This window comes from Cuculus canorus, chromosome 5, assembly GCF_017976375.1.
Source record: "Cuculus canorus isolate bCucCan1 chromosome 5, bCucCan1.pri, whole genome shotgun sequence".
NCBI lineage: Eukaryota > Metazoa > Chordata > Aves > Cuculiformes > Cuculidae > Cuculus > Cuculus canorus.
Window position 1 is genome coordinate 65,045,410 of NC_071405.1, and position 21,017 is coordinate 65,066,426.

Here is a 21,017-nt window from a genome sequence, read left to right on the forward strand (position 1 = left end):
AGCGGGGGGAGCGGGCGGGGGGGGACGGTGCCCTTCGCGTGTCGGCGCCCGCCGCCCCGCAGCCGGGTTGGGGACACCGGCACCCGCCCCCCCCGCCGTCGGGGCGCTCGGTCCGTAAAGGCGCCCTCCGAGTCCTCGTGCCGCCTCCGCAGGGGCAGGCGCAGCCCCGGGCGGCGGGTGCAGCTCCTCCGGGCGAGGAAAGCGCCGGGTTGAAGAGTTTAGCTAATAAAGCGGTGCTTCCCTTAATTCCTCAGCCCCGCCGGGTTGTTTGGCTCTGCTGGTGGGGAAACCCTTCCCGGGGCGTCGTTGGCTTCGCGCGGCGCGGGGACCGCTCCGGTCAAACCGTGACAAACTTCGTTGCCAACGAAAACGCGCCTTTCCCCGGCGTCACCGCCTCCGATCACGCTGTCCCCGAGGCGGCCGCGGCTCCTCGCTGTGTCCCCGGCTGAGCCCGCATTGGATTCAAGCCGGCTGGAGAGAAGCGAGAGGTAAAGAACTGCTCTGCTCCGCTCGCAACGCGCAGCGCGCCCAGGATTTGCTAAACAAGCAAACAAAGCCTCCACAGAAACCAAAACTGAAGACGCATGACGGGGAGACGCCGTCTGCGGCCAAGCTGGGCTGGAAACCGTGCGGGACGGGGCGTCCGTGCATAACTCGGTGTCCCCGGAGTTCCTGGCATCGCGCCCCGCTCTGGTTTTGCCACCGCGCCGCCGCCTCTTAACGATCGCATCGCCCCCGCGGTGTCCCCCCCGCCCGGGGCTGCCCGAGCCCGGGAACTCACACGCTTTTCAGCTGGAACACGGCACTTCTCTCACACACACACCCCCCAAAAAGGGGCAAAATCCACGCCGGTTATTCTCTTCCCCTTCAACTTGCGAGCCCTGCCAGGATTTCAAGCAGTCGGTGTTGCTGATGCTGTTTGAGCTGCAAACTCCGAGCCCCGACGCAGGCAGTAGCGGGTCACGTATCCCACGTTTGTTCTTGAATCCAGCAGTATCTACCCCCCGGTGCTCAACACCAAGCACAGCTCTCCTCTGCCAGTTATTCCCTAACAGCTCCGTCGAGAGCCGAGCATTTTACATCAGATAAATTCATAGGCGGTGAGATATGGATTGTCAAAGAAACATAGAATAGTTTGGGTCGGAAGGGACCTTAAAGACCATCCAGTTCCAACCCCTCTGCTATCGGCAGGGACATCTCCCACTGGATCAGGCTGCTTAAGGCTCATCCAACCTGGCCTGGAACACCTCCAGGGATGGGGCAGCCACAGCTTCCCTGGGCAACCTGGGCCAGTGCCTCACCACCCTCATGATGAAGAAATTCCACCTTATGTCCAGTCTAAATCTGCCCCTCTCCAATTTATACCCATTACCCCCTCGTCCTATCCCCACAAGCCTTTGTGAACAGTCCCTCTCCAGCTTTCCTGTAGCCCCTTCAGGTACTGGAAGGTCACTATAAGATCTCCTCTGAACCTTCTCTTCTCCAGGCTGAACAAACCCAACTCTCTCAACCTGTCCTCATAGGGAAGGTGCTCCAGCCCTCCAATCATCTTTGTAGCCCTCCTCTGGACCCATTCCAACCACTCCATCTCCTTCTTACGTTGAGGATTACAGAACTGGACACAATACTCCAGATGAGGTCTCACAAGAGAGGAAATGAGGTCTCACAAGAATGGAAGGATTTTATTTGATTTAGGTACACACCTCACATTAAAGTGTGGTTATAATTAAAGAGATAAAATTCGCAATCTTGTTAATCCCTTAATGCTTATCTGAAAAAAACAGTAAGGCATGGCAAGCTAAGAGCAGCTATGATAATCAACAAGGGATGCGAGAATGGTTCACCTGCAAGATGTCAATGATATGAAATTTGGATATGTTAGGAAACATTGTTGCTGCATTGTTGCACTGTTCATGGATATTTGTGATGTAAAAACCATGATGTGCCAAAATCCACGAGTTTTTCTTGGATTTTTCCCCTTCTTTCCTCTTTATACACGTATATGCACATGGTCGTGTAACAAGATCAAGTATTTATAGACCCTGAACATTTAGCCTTTTTAACCAAAAGTACTGCTGCCACTTTGACCAGTTGAGGGCTGAGAGGGATACCTTCTGTCTGTAGCTGAAATTGGTCATTACGCTTCTATTTTGCTCCTTCTGAGAGTTCGAAATTATGAATCGGGCAGATCTGCATCAAAAAAAAAAAAGCCACCTTAGGGATTTAGAGATGTGTCCTAGAACACTGAGTCCACAGCCCCGCTTGCAGAGTGATGTTCACAGAGTTGTAAATGCTTTTATTCCACAAGCATCGGCAAGTCGTGTCTTCCTCAGGAGGGCATCCACTGCCCTTTGTTGGCAAATCCGGTTTTCTGGAGGACAGCCTGCTTGTCCCTTGAAGCATGATGTGTTTTTCACAGCTAGCATTTGCAGTAGCAGTCAGGCACGCTACTTTTCCACGTGAAGATAAAATATCAGGAGAAACAAGCCCCAAGAGTAGTTATTTTATTTATTTACTTCATCTGTTTGCCAGTGACATTTGTGGGAAGTGTGGTGATGATGGAGGTGTGTGATAGAGATTGAGATCACTTCGGTTAGAACTCTTTCCTCGTGTATACAGGTTGCACCCAGCAATGGTCTCTATATCATTACACTGGAACAGGTTTGTAACCTAAGCAATCACCACCTCTATCACGCAACTTCATCATCATCAAGGAAGGGCAAATTCCTGCCTAGCCCAGAGGCACTCTGCGAGAGCTCTCTCATTCCCCTTGGGGGTACTGAAGCTGAGTAGAGAGATGCTGAGCTGCAGTTGCAGTAGCTCCCAAGCGGAGCCATGAGCTTGTGAATACAAGAGGAATAGCAACCCTCGATGTATACTGTCCATGGACCGCCTAGAGGAACAGCAGAGTTAGAGCAGCACCAGACACTGAATCTACCTGAGCACTTCTTGTGACTGCTCCACAGCTCCCGAGACAGAACTATGATAAATTATACAATATAAGTGTGTCGCACAGGTCATGAATAAAGGCATAAAGGTGTAAAACAAGACAATTCACAGTGTCACCTGCACCTTTGGACAGGCACAGAGTTTCTTTGCAATGCTGTGTATCACTGGCATTAAAAGCCTCACCACATTTTAATTAAAAATCCTACATCATTCAATTATATGTGAGCTATCCCTTTGTCATGCAGAGCTATGTTTATCCATATACTGTAGAAACGTGTATTTTCCCTTCTAAAATTAACTACGTTTTCTTATTTTCCATTCTAGGTTCTCATTTCCAAAACGTTTCTGTCTTGCCTATCTGTTGCTTACACCTGCCTCCATGGTACATATTAATAGAGTTCAGTAGATTAAAACAGGACATTGGCATGCTGAAAGAAGGATTTTTAAGGAGACCAGAATGGATATTTTATTACACACTGGTGCTTTTTTCCTTTTCCTTTTCCCTTCCCTTCCCTTCCCTTCCCTTCCCTTCCCTTCCCTTCCCTTCCCTTCCCTTCCCTTCCCTTCCCTTCCCTTCCCTTCCCTTCCCTTCCCTTCCCTTCCCTTCCCTTCCCTTCCCTTCCCTTCCCTTCCCTTCCCTTCCCTTCCCTTCCCTTCCCTTCCCTTCCCTTCCCTTCCCTTCCCTTCCCTTCCCTTCCCTTCCCTTCCCTTCCCTTTTTTTGACAGCAGAGCTTACAGATTAACTGCTTCACACATTTTAAGGCAGAAAGTTTTACACATTTTGAGTCTTGTTTTCAGACTCTTCCTTTTGGGAAGCCAGACTACTTCCATGCCAAGAGTTGAATTGCAAAGGCCCCAGAGAGAGAAAGGGAAGAGGAGAAGATTATTCTTTATATCAGTGAGAAACTGAAAAACAGCATTTTTTAATACTTTTAATAATTTTTTAATTTTTTAAATCTAATGTAATTTGTACATCTGATGTCTCACGATCTAGTTAGACACTAATTGAAGTCCTGCCTACAGAAGGAAGCTTTCTGATGATGTTGGTAAGGTTACACCAAGCCCTTTAGCTGGGGGTCAGGCAGTGTTTTTATGGGGATGACACATCAGCACTAGCGACTCTTGCCATGAATGCTTGAGAGGTCCCTCACCCCAAATGCCCTTCCCACTCCTCTGCTGGAGGTTTCAATCTCTCCACCGCAGGGATGACAGAAGGAAACGTGGTTTTGCCTCAGCCACTTTAAAAGCGTGAAATCCAGAGCCTTAAACCCACTTTAACTGGGGGCGGGGGTTGGGGGTGGAGTGTCCTTAGTTTTAAACAGAAGCAGCTTCTCTGCTTGCTGTGCAGGCAGGAACTTCTGGCAGAGCAGCCGTATTTTGGCGTGGTATCTCCTCCAATTACAACAGTGAGACTTGCCAGAGCTCCTTTGTCAGCACCCTTAATATTAACGTCATACTGAAAGCAGGTGTGAGGGCAAAGCTACGTGTCAGGGCTTGAGTTGATCTAGCAACTCGTTCAGCGTCTTCCTCCCCCCGCACACCCTTTTGCACTTGCTTTGGCACACTTTGGACTCCTCCATGGCTGATTCCATTTGCTAAGGTGGCAGAAAAGCAAAATAATAAATGAAGAGCCATTGTCTGCCGCTCTGGGGAGTTTAATTGTCTCCGGTCAAGTCCAGGGAGATTTACTGAAAGGGTGGGAACCATTGGGACTGACCCTTTTGGGCAGAAGTGAGCGATTTGATAGTTCAGCCTTTCCCTGTATCTTTCTTTCACTGCCACAGTCATCTGGCTTGAACTAGGGTTCAGTGTTAGTTAACGTGTGATAAAGGTTCAGAGTAGGCTTTGACTCAGCTTAACATCCGCTAAAGATTGTAATAGGCTATGGATGGGTTTTAACTGATGTACCAGTATCTTCCGAATCCTAGTCTTGGGGGAAAAAAACCATGCTGTAAACGTTGTTAGCGCTAAGGGAGCTCCGCTAGCATCACTGATAATTGAGTGCTTTCTCAAAGTTTTTCTAAAGCTTTCTCAGTGTAAAACTAGCTTTTTACGAGGTGAGATTCCCAGCTTCCTGATGGGATTAAGTGCCGCTGTCTTGCTCCAGCAGTTCCTGAGATACGCCAAAGCTTAAACTTGCAGCTTTTACTGGCCTGTTGTGCATCTCTTCTGGAAGAATGGCTTTTTGTGGCACGCTCTCAGATGTCTGAAGAGCCATGGGGCATTCGAAACTGTCCTACAGGGAGTTAGCAAAAGAGCAGACTGCGAGTGGAGCAGTTAAAGTTGCATAGCAAATGCAATTCATGCATGGTCTGACAATATAGCACTTGGCAGTTAATTTTATGGTTCCCAACTGACATTAATATCAACAACTTGGAAGTAAGTATGGCAACTATTGAGACTTTTGTTATGTAAACTGAAGTCCAATGTGGTAAGTAAGGAACATTATATCTAAGCAGTAAACTTCGCTAGGACCGTATTTTTGTAAAACAAAAATAAAATTATTTTTAAATGGCTAAAATATTTTTAGGAATTTGACTGTACAGACTTCCATATGTATTTTTCCCTGTTTTAGAAACACTTGTCTTACTGTTTTGATTTGGAGTGATATGTTAAGAACTACGTCTAGAGCAACCACTTACATTTGAAAGGAAATAGAAAATTACCACAAATAACATTCTAATCAACTTAAAACTTAATTCCTTTTTAGATAGATACTCCTCACCAGAAGCTATACTCTTTGCTGCTAAGTGTATCTCAGAGTTTCTGAGATTAAACAGTAAATCTCAACAACAGAAATAAGTCTGCCCAGAATGATGCATTGTAATAAAATAGAGAATCTGCCCAGGAAAGCAATAATCAACTGATAAAAAGACTGGAGCTGGAGCTGAGTTAGCACCATTGCAAAGATTTTCAAGTCAGAGAGCCCTCTGAAACATAAATTTTGACAGATCAGAAGTCAAAGTTCTCAACGTTAAGAGATTTCTACCGGAAGGACCAGGCTTCAAAATGTTTGCTATGTCTTTTCTTCCTCAAAGACATTAAGTGGCCATTTAACATCAATGTAGGTCATAGAATCATAAAAACATAGAATTGCTTGGTTGGAAAAGACCTTTGAAATTATCAAGTCCAACCATACTTGTCCACTACTAAACCATACCCCTAAGCACTTCATCTACCCATCTTACAAATACCTCCAGGGATGGCAACTCAACCACCTCCCTGGACAGACTATTCCAGTGCTTGATAAGCCATTAGGAGAAGGAGAAGGAGAAGGAGAAGGAGAAGGAGAAGGAGAAGGAGAAGGAGAAGGAGAAGGAGAAGGAGAAGGAGAAGGAGAGGAAGAAGAAGAAGAGGAAGAAGAAAGCCAGAAACACAGTGTTTGTAGCTGTTGACTTTTCATGCTTTTAGTTCTCCCACAGCTTCCAAGAAAAACAAGAAATCGTATACAATGTAAATTACAATCCCCTTTCTCAAAAAAAGAAAAAAGAGGATTTGGGGGGATGGACAGTTTTAGGGGTCAGACTTTCCACTTTTCCAGTTCCATTAGTGAATGAATGAGCAATAATTTATTATCTGGATTTTATAATCGAAGACTCCACTGCGTTATTGTCCATACAGGCAAACTTCATTTATGGGAAACCTCTAGCTGACAGTGGAAATGACAGTTGGCTTCCAGCAGCTACTGTCGTGCTGAAATGCCAGTGAGATAGTAGAGTGGTCTGGGTTGGTTTGTTGTTGTTGTTTTGTTTTGGTTTAGGTTGCTGGAACAGAGAAGAGTGAAAGATCTTATATGGGAAGAAAATCAGAATTCCACTTCTTATATCTTTCTGATCAACATGGCTACAAAAACATTGTCTTCAGTACAGGTGAGTGGTGATACTGCTTTCTCTTCTTCATCTACTTACCTTTTAATTTAGGAAGTCCCTGCCTACTACTGGAAAATTAGGGGGGGAAAGCTCAGTGAGTAAACATTTTAACCCTCATACATTCTCTCAAGAATTATGGTCCTCCTCTTTGTCTTTAGAATACAATATGAACTATGTTAAACAAACAGCAGAAAACAAGACTGTTTTAAACTGACTGAGTGAGAAGCCAAAATGTCTTCCTCTAAATTACTTAAGTTAATAAAAGGAGTGTATTCCTTTCCTTTCTTTTCTATCATAGAATCATTAGGTTGGAAAAGACCTTTGAGATCATCAACTCCAACCGTACCTGTCCACTACTAAATCATGTCCCTAAGCACTTAATCTCCCCTCCTTTTAAACAATTCCAGGGATGGTCACTCAACCACCTCCCAGGACAGCCTCTGCCAGTGCTTGATAATCCTTTCTGTGAAGAATGTTTTCCTAATGTCCAATCTAAGCTTCCTCTGGCATCTTGTCTTGTAGGTTTTGTAATTAATTAGGCAAGCCAGTCATTTCACAAGTATTGGTGCATTTGTATACCTGCACAGGTTCTTTATATTGTATATAGGCTTTTTTCGCATCAGGATGAGAATAAACCCTGTAAAATATAGAGCACATTTATACTGCTGCAGTTGTATCCACAATCCACTATTGTGGATATTTAATCATTCTGTCAAAAAATCTACCAAATACTGATTATACATGTTGAGTATAGCCAGGCAATAAATAATGTGGTATCTCAGCTTAGCTATATGCATATTATAAAGATGTATGTATTATAAAGATATTCTCAGCTATGTTAATGAAAACATGGCATACACTTTGCTATTTTTTTACTGTTTTGTTAAAAACAGAGTTGACGTTTTTGCATGGAGATCACAATAAAACTTTTTTTGATTTGGGTTTCTGTGATACAAAATGAATACAAATGTAAGCTTTTTCTGTATTCTCAGTTTCATGATTAAGAACATATATTCATGGACTTGGACATCTTATTTTATATATAATTACTAGACCTGTCCTCCTAATCATAGCATGCAGAATCAATCTTCTACTCTATCTAATTAAAGCAATTTTTCCTCCTAACACAGGACCATAAAAGTAGTGTTCCCTAAATTCTCTTCTGAATGGCTTGCTAATAAAACTTACATCAAAGATTTGTTTTACTCTCTTAACATTTCTAAAAGAATTCATCTATTTTGTAAGATGCTTGCCAGATGTTATTCTGAATAAGTACTGCCTATTACTTCGGATGCATAAAATGTAAAATACATATTCGTATCAAGATATACAATTAATAATTTACACTTACACATAGTTGCAGTGCCAGGGTTAAAACAAAACTGCAGTCGGTTTGGCCCGTGTAGAGTTCCAAGCACCCTAATGGCAGGACTTTGTTTGATTTATAGTATCTTTCTGTAAATAAATTTTAATTAAGATCTCGACACTAATGTATTTCTGAGAATCCTGTTGGCAACTACATCTTGTTCACACATTTGATTTTCTGATAAGCAAATTTTTTCTTCTTTTAGTCTTTTTTTTTACCTTAAGAGATGATAGAAAGCTATCCAGCCACACAATAGCAACAAAAATCAATGTCATTAGGTGATTATCATGAGTTAAAAGTTAACAGCAGAATTCACAGTAGCTATCAATCACACTTGCACAGGTTTCAGCTCGTGCATCTCAGCAAAACAAAGCACACCACTTGTAATTAAGACCTACTTTTTCAAACATACTTTGCTGTTTCCACCTCGCCAGTGGTACTTTTCCCCAGTGAACATTTCTAAAGGCCTTGCGGAAAAGAGAATCCAAGACTTCAAGTAGTGTATAGGAAAAGCAGACTTTTAAAAAGATTTTAAAGTCTTGTGAAAAAAAAAGGGATACTGTTAATATATTTTCTCATAAGAGCTGAGATTGTTTTTTTCTTGTGGTTTACCATGTCCTATGGGAAAACTGAAAAGGAATCTGTGTGTCGCACGCACAATACGATGATTTAACTGTTAGGTAGAATGCTTTTAAAGATCTTGTGCAATGACTGGCTTACCTAATTAATTATAAAATAATAAAAAAAAAAAAAGCAAAATATTGTAACCAAAGGTCGCCACAATTTATTTTAAATGCTGATTTGTTTATTTCTTTAATTCATACATGTGTAAAGCATTCATTTGGTAGACAAACCAATGCTCTTACAACTCGTCTTTTGGCCAAAGAAAGATTCCAGTTACTCCTATTCATTGCCACAATGGATTAATTGACTTTAATTCACTTTTTCCATCATGCATCCATAGATTCTTGGTATTCTTTCTTTCTCTGTCTGACTATGAAACGTTAGCGTGTCAGGATGCTGATATGTCCAAATAAAATCCCTCGACATGATTTTGTCCCATGACAAACTTTTTTTCCACGAGAGGTCTTTTGAGCTGCCTTTCCTGTTCAGAAATCACAGTAATTAGGCTGTTCAAAATGACATTCTTACTTAATAAACAGATCAATCCCACTTTGCAGTTCTATCATTGTCTTTCTGGGGATTTACGAGTCAGAAGGTAAACAGCTCTTTACTGCCATAACCCCAATGGAGTTTCAACAGAAACCCCAATGGAGATCAAGACAGACAGCAATGTGAGTTCTGGGAATGTTGGTACCCAAACCAGATAGGAGCAGCTAATATTATCAAGAAAGCCTTACGTTGGCTTAAGGTAGTTTGAGAAGATACCAGGTAATTGCCATATCCAGAGACCGGAGCAGCTAGGCGCATGTTCAAGGCTTTATGGCTATGGTAATTGAGCCTTTACACGATTCATTCTGTAGCGCATTTCATATCTATTTTTTCTGGTTGTATGGAAGGAAGAGAAAAACACTTAGAGAACACCCATGACTAAGCTTGTCTCCCCATTACGTGGTGGGGTAAGTGGAAACTTCATCTGGTCTCCTATGTACATGCTGTGCTCTGCGGATCACATGTTATGACCCAAATAAGAAATAAACAACCTTAAAATTGTTCCTTCTCTCTCTTCCCTAAGGAAGAAAAACTTGTTTATATTTTGCAAACAAAGATTTTAGCAAATGACCACACCCTCTCTTAACTGGGATTATTACATGGTTATGCCTTCTGGCTCGGGGGAGAGGAATTACGTGAAGAGATCTGTGCCACTTTGTGTTGTAATTTGAGAGGCTGATTACGCTGAATTTTTGAGGCTTACGAGGTACGAGTCTATCCTGGGGGCCCAGGAGTCTATTCTTAAGGATATCGCAGGAGCTACTCTGCCTTTTAAATGTAAGAACAAACTGCCTGATGAAAAGCATACTGAAGTCTTGCATGTGACCTCAATGAAATCTCCATAAAGAAAAATGTGTATATTTCTTCTGGCAGAGTCATTGCTTTTATAGATGCCAGAATAGCAATAGATTTTAGTCTATTGATCACAGAGTGGATTGATTCATGTTCATTTTTTTCTCAGCATTTCTGACAAAAACTCCCATGCCTTTTCCATGAAAGACAGAAACGGTAAATTGACATCTTAAAGATCATCTTCTAAGTAAGCTGCTATGTCAGGAACAAGGTGTCTGACCGTATGTGTATTATTAAATATGTGACCAGGAGTAGTTACAGCACCAATGATAAGAACAGGCTGATTCTACAGAGAAAACTATATCATCCCATTAACCTGTTTCATATCAACAACACTCATTTTAGTGCAAATGAAAGTAAACTTAGGCACTAAGAAGCAAAGAACATAGATAAGATCAGGGTCTCTGTGTGAACGTATATTTAGATGTATAATATCTAAACTGTATATTAGTTTGTGCTTTGGGATCCACAGTGATTTTCAAAAGGCCTTCAAGGTCAGGGAAAATAAATTTGCTTTTCAGGGTCACAGCTGAGAACGCGATGCTAACGTAACAGAAGTGTTGCTCTAGGCACAGGAATTATACTGTGAAAATTTACTTTGCTCTAGTAGAGACATGCGTGACCATGGCCATATCTACCTGGCACTGACATCCTGCTGATAATTTGGTATACTCCTTTCTGGCAGTGCAAACCTTCCCAGTGGGCTATATCAGAGCACTGGAAATGGTGACTCACACTGATACAGACATCTGAATGCAGGTCTTTTTGCATTCAACAATCAAGCATCTGGTAAACTTTTTGAATGCTGTTCATAACTCCAAGTCCCAATTAAATTAAAAGGGTTTTTGTATTATGAGCTGCTACACTCCCTCTTCTATTCCCTATCAATGAACATGAACTACATGGTAAGGTGCAAAGAAGAAGCCATGGATTGCCTTAAATAGAGAGGCAAAGAACAAATACAATTGTCTGAAAGCCCACCATTGGCGCAGTTTCAACCGTAGCACAGAGGTGGAGCCCAAAATCTCACTCCGACACCTGAACTTTTGGTATGCTACAAGAAAGGAAACTCAGATAAACATCTGATACTCACATCTTTGTCAAATTCCTGAACGATAACCTTGAACTGAAAGTAACGTTTATTGTACTTAAACTTTGAGTGAGCATCTCTGGCTAGAACTTCCCAGCCAATGAAGACAGGAATGAATGAAAATGTGGGGATCCTTTCTTTCCGCCATCACACTCACATGCTTCCAAAATATCTTCCATTTCCTCCCCAACAGCTTTTTTTCTGATTCTCCACTACCTAAAACAAACAAATATCAAAACAATTTCCTGAAAGTGGATCATAAGCTTCTTCAAATTCACCAAAATCCTCTTTTAAAACAGTTCAATGATTTCCATTGAGCAGCCTCCTCCATCCTCCCATAACCCCCAAAAGACTTCTTTATTATTGCCAAAAGCATAGACTGAATGCAAGAGTGAAAAGAGCAAAATACTGTGCTTGGAGATGGCAGAATTTTCACTTCCGTAATATATTGCAGAATATTTTGTTGATATTTTTAAAGTATGTGTTTAAATACCATTAATGAAACATATTTAAACCACATGAAGTGTATTATGGAGTATTTGTATGACAAATCTAAGCTCTCTAAGGAGCTTGCTGCGGCCACTGAGGGTTTGCTCTGATCTACCAGTGCAGATTTGGGGTGATGACCCCCCGCGGGAGTGGAAGAGGAGGGGAGGGAGGCAGAGAGGTTGCTTGGTGGAATCCTGTAAAAACATAGAAACCTGTTAATGTATGTAAAGGCAGTATTTTATAGGATGCTTAGTGCTTTGCCAGCACAGCACAGAGGAAGAAACTGAATGTGGCAAGAAAGGAAAACACTCCTGATATTATTCCCCCAACCCTTCTCAGAAGGCTGTAAAAGATGTAGCCTGCATATTTTCCCAGCTTGTGTCCTGCCACTCAGGGATTCCTCTTGAAAGATATTCCCTCAAGGATTCTATCTGGAATAGTTTAACATCGTTTATTAAATACATCCTCTCCTCACCCTTCCCTATCCCTTTACTTCAGTACTCGCAGAAGAAGTTTCACAAGATGCTGATCTTGCACAGTAGGGAAAAAAAATACTCAGCACCCAAGGCTTTAAATAGGTTGTTTCCTTCAAGACTTTAATTAAGGTTTAAATATATGTTTTTAAGTGGGGAAATAAAAGGACTAGCAACAATTACCTGTTCTTTGGTTTTTTTCAGTTTACCTGTGACCTTAAGGAGCAAATTTCTGCAATATCTTTTTATGCTTCTGCAAAGTTCAGATGGATGTTTGAACCATAAGGGGAAAAAAGAGTGGGGAGTGTATATTTCATATATATACACATAAAAGGATGTCATCCAGAGGGACCTGGGCAAGCTGGAGAGGTGGGCCTGTGTGAACCTCATGAGGTTCAACAAGGTCAAGTGCAAGGTCCTACACCTGCGTCGGGGCAATCTGCAGTTTCAATACAGAATGGGGGATGACATAATTGAGAGCAGCCCTGCAGAGAAGGACTTGGGGGTGATGATTGATGAGAAGCTCGACATGAACCAGCAATGTGCGCTCGCAGCGCAGAAGGCCAACCGTGTCCTGGGCTACATCAAAAACAGCGTGGCCAGCAGGGAGGGAGGAGATTCTGCCCCTCTATTCCTCACTTGTGAGACCTCATCTAGACTGCTGTGTCCAGTTCTGAAATCCCCAACATAAGGTGGATATGGAACTATTCGAATGGGTCCAGAGGATGGCCATGAAGATGATCAGAGGGCTGGAGCACCTCTCATATGAGGACAGGCTGAGAGAGTTGGGGTTGTTCAGCCTGGAGAAGAGAAGGCTCCCAGGAGATCTTCTAGTGACCTTCCAGTACATGAAGGGGCTACAGGAAAGCTGGAGAGGGGCTGTTCACAAAGGCTTGTGGGGATAGGACAAAGGGGGTAATGGGTATAAATTGGAGAGGGGCAGACTGAGACTAGACATAAGGCGGAATTTCTTCACGATGAGGGTGAAGAAAGCACAGGTTGCCCAGGGAAGCTGTGGCTGCCCCATCCCTGGGCATGTTCAAGGCCAGGTTGGATGGGCCTTGGGCAGCCTGAGCCAGTGGGATGTCCCTGCCCATGGCGGGGGGGTTGGAACTGGATGATCTTTAAGGTCCCTTCCAACCCCAACTATTCTATTATTCTACGATTCTATGATATTTTGTGAGCTTGTGTCCAGAGGCCAACAAAACACCAACAGTAGTGGGAAATCCTACAGTGTCACCTGTGGCAAGTTATACCTGGGAAAACATCCCTCCAGAAGTGCATTTTTATACTTTGCTAATGCATCTACTGCTGCCACGGGAAGGACGATAAGTAGCTGGAGTTCTGCTCCTATCTTGTATGGCTATGCTTCTGGAAGTGGCAAGGAAACATTGAAAGTCATGCAGCTGGGTGCAATCCAGACAATGAAACACAAGACAGAACTACTGGAAACAATAGTAGGGAATAGGCTAGTATCCACAGGAAATACAGGCCCTGAGCTGGATAGCTGAAGGCAGGCAAACCATTGCCATGAGCAATCATACTGCCTCTTCCTACTATGGAGCTCTCGATTGACTTCATCATCCCACAACAATATCTTGTTAATAAAGTTCAAGTTTTGTAAAGTTTTGTAAATCAATACCCTTTTATTGTTAGTGATAACTATAACAATAGAAAGGAGATGAACAATAGAGATAGTAGAGACAAGCACCAGAGTGCAGCCTTAAAATCACTAGGAGAAGGAAATACTCTATCACAATCACCTACTCTCAAAATAAGCTGGTACGGCATTCCACATCCCTACCCAAAATGGCAGGATACTCACGTGCTAAAAGTGAACGTCACAAATTTCATGTACCAAAAACCAAATAGGAGAAGTAATCTAATGTAGTTTTCTTGTTGAGCTAAGCCACATTATAAAATGCTTCCACTTGCCTGTCAGCTTTCCACAGACCTACTCCATACCGTCCATTACTACCTGCCACTCTTTGCCTCTTCTAGCAGGGAGAGAGTACTGTGTTTCATCAGCCTGGAAAAGACAAGACAGACAGGGACAAATAGTATCTTGATTAGCATTATGAATATCAACGAGATGATAGGACATGGGAAAGTCATATCAACAGCTTTGCCAAAAGTTTCTTGAATTGTCTGAATGCTCTTCTTCAGCCTGTGCTGATGGCACTGAGGCATTCCCAGCGACCTGCTACAACATAGGCATTATTAGTTCCCAGTTATCTCCCTGGCGAGTCACTGAGGATAACAAAAAAATAACACTTATGCTCAGTTAGGAGGCTTAGAATGAGTCCATATGGGGTCTATACTATCTATAGAATCATAGAATCACCAGGCTGGAAAGGACCCACTGGATCATCGAGTCCAACCATACCTAACACTCCCTTAAACCATGTCCCTAAGCACTTCATCAACCCGTTCCTTAAACACCTCCAGGGAAGGTGACTCGACCACCTCCCTGGGCAGCCTCTACCAGTGCCCGATGACTCTTTCCGTGAAGAGTCATCGGGCACTGGAACATGTACATGTTCTCACTGAGAATCCACAGATCTAGGGATGCGACACATCCTGAGGTTTTAGCTTCATTGCTGGCCAACGTAACAACCAGATTCACCAAATTGTACATCTGCCCTGCAAACACAGCACTCATAAGCAGTTACGCTTCCTCTCATGCATGTTCTCCATCCTTGGGCACAAGTACTTGCAGCTTCTTTCCCATTGCAGCAGGGTATATCCTGACCTAATAATGGTAAAGGGCTTAATGACTCAGTCCTTGCCATGCAGGTGATAATAGGCTCAGGAATGAGACAAACAAATAAATTAATAGATTAAACAATTAAAAAGTCACACTGCTGCCATTTCTTATGAGGCACGACTGCAACAAGTAAGATTGAGGACACTGGTTCCATGCACGGTGCACCATCACACTGCTGCATGGAGAGAAGAGCTTAGACTGAGCCACTCCACAACAACTTTTTTCTAGATGAGCAAAGTCAACTACCTTGCGCATTTGCATTTTCAGCTAACTTCTAGGTAGATTTGGAAAAACAGAAGTATTATCATGCGGCTTGTGCTAATACAGATATATCTGATGCCACCATAGGCAGCAGCAGGAAGATCATGGCTATTCAGCCCAGTGTCCACATTTCAAAAGAAAATGTAAAAAAATTGAAAGGTTCCTAAAGAGGAATGATAGGAATGGCAGAAAACCAGGTTTACAGGGAGCCTGAGGAGACTGTATTACTTCACAGTCAGAAAAAGTTTCTTGTTGGTGTACAAGTAAGGAATACAATCCAATGGCTACAAGCCAAAGGTTCCATTTCAAATTAGCAATAAGGAGCACAGCAAGAGGACTAACCTACCAAATGCAGAGATAAATTTTCCACCATTTGAAGCTTTAGTAACTTTCTAATGTCTTCTGTCTTCACCCAAACTAGGGACTAAACTATGAAGTGCCACTGTGGAAATTTGATGGTTTCTGTTATACCTGCAGGCAGAGAAGATACTTCCAATGGGCTGCTCCAGATGTTAATCTAAAGCTATTAAATCATTTTTCCTCTGAGGATTTTGACAAGAAAATGTTCTTTCACTCTTTTATAAGACTAAATACCTCTTACTAAATTGGGGTAAATATGTTGGAAAATACAACGCCCTTGATTCCAGATTAAGGAAGAAATCAGAAGAGAAAAGCAATGGGAGGTGATCCTTCTCCTCTACTCGGCACTGGTGAGGCCACATCTGAAGTACTGCATCCAGTTTTGGGCTCCCCAGTACAAGAGAGACATGGATATAGCAGAGAGAGTCCAATAAAGGGCCATGAAGAAGTGACTGGAGCATCTCTTCTACTAGGAAAGGCTGAGAGAGCTTGGGCTGTTTAGCCTGGAGAAGATAACACTTTGGGGACATTAGTAATGTATATAAATATCCGAAGGGACGGTCCAAAGATGACAGAGACAGGCTCTTTTAAGTGGTGCCCAGTGACAGGACTAGAGGCAGTGGGAACAATCTGAAATACAGGAGGATCTATCTAAGCCTCAGGAAACACTTTTTTGCTGTGAGGGTGACAGAGCACTGGCATAGTTGCCCAGAGATGATGTAGAGTGTGACTCAAGGTGGCCCTGCTTGAGCAGGGAATTAGACAAGATGATCTCCAGAGGTCCTTTCCAACCTCAACCATTCGGTGGTTCTTTGATTCTCAGAACAGATGTGACAAAGTAGGTGATGAAGCAGTGAAACAAACTTGTAGTAACCACCAGCATTGCTTGTATAAACTTTTGAAAACTATATTATATGACTTTTTCACTTATATTGCAGATGATTTCTTTTCCCCTCTGGTCAGTGGAGCTAGATTTTCCTCTGAGTTTAATCAGCAGACCTGAAGCTAGATCTGATGTCCTTCAGCTAATCGAAGATGCACATTTTGATAGGATGGCATTTGGCCACAGGGACAGAATGAAATGGAGCCTACATGAAATGCTCAGCCAGTCAATGCCAAGACTTTTTTCGGGGGATAGTGCTAACATGGTAAAATGTGTGAAAATATTTGATGTAAAACATCAGACCCCGTTCTAACACTAAAACGGTTAAGCCTTCTAGTCTGTTAAATTAGCAAAAGAGCTGTTACTATTTTCTACTTGCTTACCAGAGTGGTTTCCTCTGCAGTAATATCGGTGACACCACAGAATTTTTCCAGACCTAATTAGTGATGTTGTAAAAGAACGTTAGTTCACCAGGCAGTTTGCAAAATAATGAATTGTTTTTCATATATATTTGTTAAGCATCTTGAATCTTCCTCGCATCCACACGTATCTTGTGTGGTAGCAGCCCTGGAATGCAAAAATCATCTAGGGAATTCCTCAACACTAAGTTTAGCACTAAAGAGCTAATGGCTTCAGTATGTTGTATTGTTTTGATGCGAGGTTAAATTCAAAGATCCAACTTGGTTTCTTTTCTGGAAAACCAGTCTAAATACCCTTAGAGTGTGCAAGTTCCATTTTCAATTGCTCTGCTTTGGACCCTGGAGGCAGGATCCTAGAAAGTGCTTAGCGGAGGAACAGTGTTAAAAAAAGACAACTAACTTTAAGGAAAAGTACATTCACTGAATTCTTCAGAAAAAACAGACTTCCCATATAAATGTAATTCCCACATCTTCAAAAGAGCCATCTTATGTAAACCCGCTTATACAAACCAAAAGGTGCAAAAGATCTAGATCACTATAGTTCCCTAAAATCAAATATACCCCACTTTAATTTGGTTTTTTAAATTCTTATATCTAGAACTTACTTTCCAACGCATGTTAATGGCTCTCTGCCTTTGTTTAAGCCTTTTTATACTCCTGACGTATTTCCAAATGGATAGGAAATTGCCATTTATTGTATTCCTACATCAATGAAGTTACTGATGAGTTTGGCCAGAATTCTGTGCCTTTAGATGACAAAAGCTGAAATCTGCTGTTAAGGGCTACAACTATGCCTAGAAAGACTGTGAAGTACTAGAGTTGCACAATCTGCTGGTCTTAAAAAAACCCAAGTAATTACTGCCATTGGAAACAGTTGGCCACCACTGGGAAACAGAACATAAAACCAATTGCTTTTAGCTGTGTTTATGCAACCAGGGCAAAAGACAGTTAAATCAATAATAACGAAAAAAGATTACTCAAATACAGTCTTCTATTATATGACTTGTGCCAGATTCCAATAATGAAAACAGTTTATCAACAAATATTGTAAAAACAGCAAAATAGTTAACCTGTATCTCCATCTAATTTCTTTGACCCAACCTTAGTAAATTCACTGGAATAGTTAAATATGAGGATAACGTGTGGTTTATGGGAAATAGTTCTCATATACAGCAGCATAAATTACCCCAGATCTCTTCCAGAGGGACTGGTATTTTAGATGTCTTATCTTTTTGAGTAATCTGAGAAGATTCACTAAAACTATAATATAGAATATTGTTTTCTGATCTCTCCCGCAAGGCCTTGCAATGCCTTATACGTACTTAGCATAACCTTTGAATATGCTAATGAACACTGGTGCAAGGGGGCAGCATTTTTAAAAATAGAATTGTGCTCCAGGGAAATTTCTGTCCCATAATATCCTCCTCCCTCCTGCTGGCTGCTCCCTGGCAATAGCCTCCTCCATACAAACGTCAGCCAAACCCACTCAAATATTGAAGCCACTGAGGCTAATGCACATCTTGCCTTCTTGCTTTAATGCCAGCTCCTTAGAGGAGAGCGGAGGGGCCAACTGCATCTTCTGGTTTGCGATAGCTCCAGTGCACACAGCACCCCGCTCCCTGCTGCTGCTCACAACTTGCAGCGATCTGTTCACAGGTGCATGTCCTAAACGTCATGTGAGATGACAATGTCATTAGACTTTATGTTTTCCACAGATTATTTGTAACTTTGCTCTCGTGAATCACTCAACATCATTCCGGTGTGTGCAGTCACCACAGCGGAGGGATGGGATGTCATCCAGAAGGACCTGGACAAGCTGGAGAAGTGGGCCTGTGTGAACCTCATGAGGTTCAACAAGGTCAAGTGCAAGGTCTTGCATCTAGGTTGGGAGAATCTGCAGTTTCAAAACACGGTGGGGAATGACATGATTGAGAGCAGCCCTGCAGAGAAGGACTTGGGGGTGCTGGCCGATGAGAAGCTCGACATGAGCCGGCAATGTGCGCTTGCAGCCAGAAGGCCAACCATGTCCTGGGCTGCATCGAAAGCAACGTGGCCAGCAGGGAGAGGGAGGGGATTCTGTCCCTCTATTCCTCTCTTGTGAGACCTCATCTGGAGTATTGTGTCCAGTTCTGGAACTCTCAACATAAGAAGGAGATGGAGCTGTTGGAACGGGTCCAGAGGAGGGCTACAATGCTGATCAGAGAGCTGGAGCACCTCCAATACAAGGACAGGCTAAGCAAGTTGGGGTTGTTCAGCCTGGAGAAGAGAAGGCTCCCAGGAGATCTTATAGAGACCTTCCAGTACAAGAAGGGGGCTACAAGAAAACTGGAGAAGGACTTTTTACAAAGGCTTGTAGTGATAGGATGAGGGGCAATGGGTATAAATTGGAGAGGGGCAGATTTAGGCTAGACGTAAGGAGGAATTTCTTCACTTTGGGAGTAGTGAGGCACTGACACAAGTTGCCCAGGGAAGCTGTGGCTGCCCCATCCCTGGGGGTGTTCCAGGCCAGGTTGGATGGGCCTCAGGCAGCCTGAGCCAGTGGGATGTCCCTGCCTATGGCAGGGGGGTTGGAACTAGGTGATCTTTAAGGTCCCTTCCAACCTAAACTATTCTGTGATTCTATGACAATGGAAATTGTGCTCCTCACGCACCGGCTGCATCACTATCCTCAACTGCTGCCATAACCACTGCAGTGGGTGGTAGCCTCTGAAGGTCCCAGGGGTGGGATCCAGGTCAAGTCATCACTCATACGAACTGAGCAGTAAATGGAGAAGGAATTTTACTCCTATATCACAAGTCCTGCACCGAGCATTCATCCAGGGTTAAGAATTGAGATACCATGAATAACTTCAGATTTTGAAAGACTGCAAGCAAAATACCAATTGATAATAAACCTCTCAGATAACATTTCTCTGTGCCAAACAAAAGGGACTGTATGGTAAGGGAATTTTCATGGTGAGTCAATAGCGGATCATAAGCTTTCCACAAGCTATTTTCAAGGTCCTATGTTTTTGAAGCTGGTAGTGTGTTTGTAAAAGTTGCATAGTATGAATTTAATATTATAGAACTGAAAGATTAGTATATACAAGAAAGACAAGTTTTACTAACTATGCTGCTAATTTATGCTGAGAATGGTTACTGATGAGTAAGGAAGATGAGAAGAAAATAATGTAGGTCTTCCAGTGTAAAAACAACTGCCTTATCATTTTTTTCTCTGAGTAGAGTTAGACATGGTATAGAATGTGAACTCATATTGACAGACAAGCAGAGGTATAATACAGCAGTGAAACGGGTAGCTTAAGTATTTCAAAAGAGATTACCTACTGTTTAATGAGGGATACTTTTAACAATGAAAGAAAAATCTAGGCAAGTTCATTTTGCTAAAGACACTCTCGTTTTCTACTAGCATACGTCCACTAGACATATTATATTTTGCTATTTCATGGCCACTGGTGCTATTCTATCATTCTATACAAAAAATCATCTACAGAATTGTTCATTTCTTTTTGTGGTAAGGATAAAATAAGCTTCCCCCACTAAATTAAGCTTATTAATATTGTATATTTAAAAAAAATAATTCCCTTCTGACGCTCTCTGAAAACAGCAGCAAGCTGCAAAACCATTGCAATTTTTTTTACATTTAAAATATTGTATATATAGTGAATGTAGATGACAATATTAATTCAGTTACCTTATATACTGAAATGGGAGGTCAGAAGAACATAAAGGAAAAGAAAACAACAACAAAAAAGTCTACAGACTGCGTTGTAATGTGACAAGAAAAGATTAGGCTTTATGATGACAAAGTCCAAGCAGAATATGAATATTAGAAACTTTTTTTTAGTACAAGTGCACTATGAATGCAGAGCTTTGGGCATAACACAGAAGTTGCTTCATAATGATAAAATGTCTTTCACCCCAAGGTGAATTTGATGCCGAAATACATTTCTATGAAGAATACTGTGGTTCTTATAAAAACTGAGATAACCGTAACGATTCTTTAATTATTAGCTGAGACTTAGGACAAAATACATCTGCACCCAGTGCTGCTAATAGCACCAGGTTG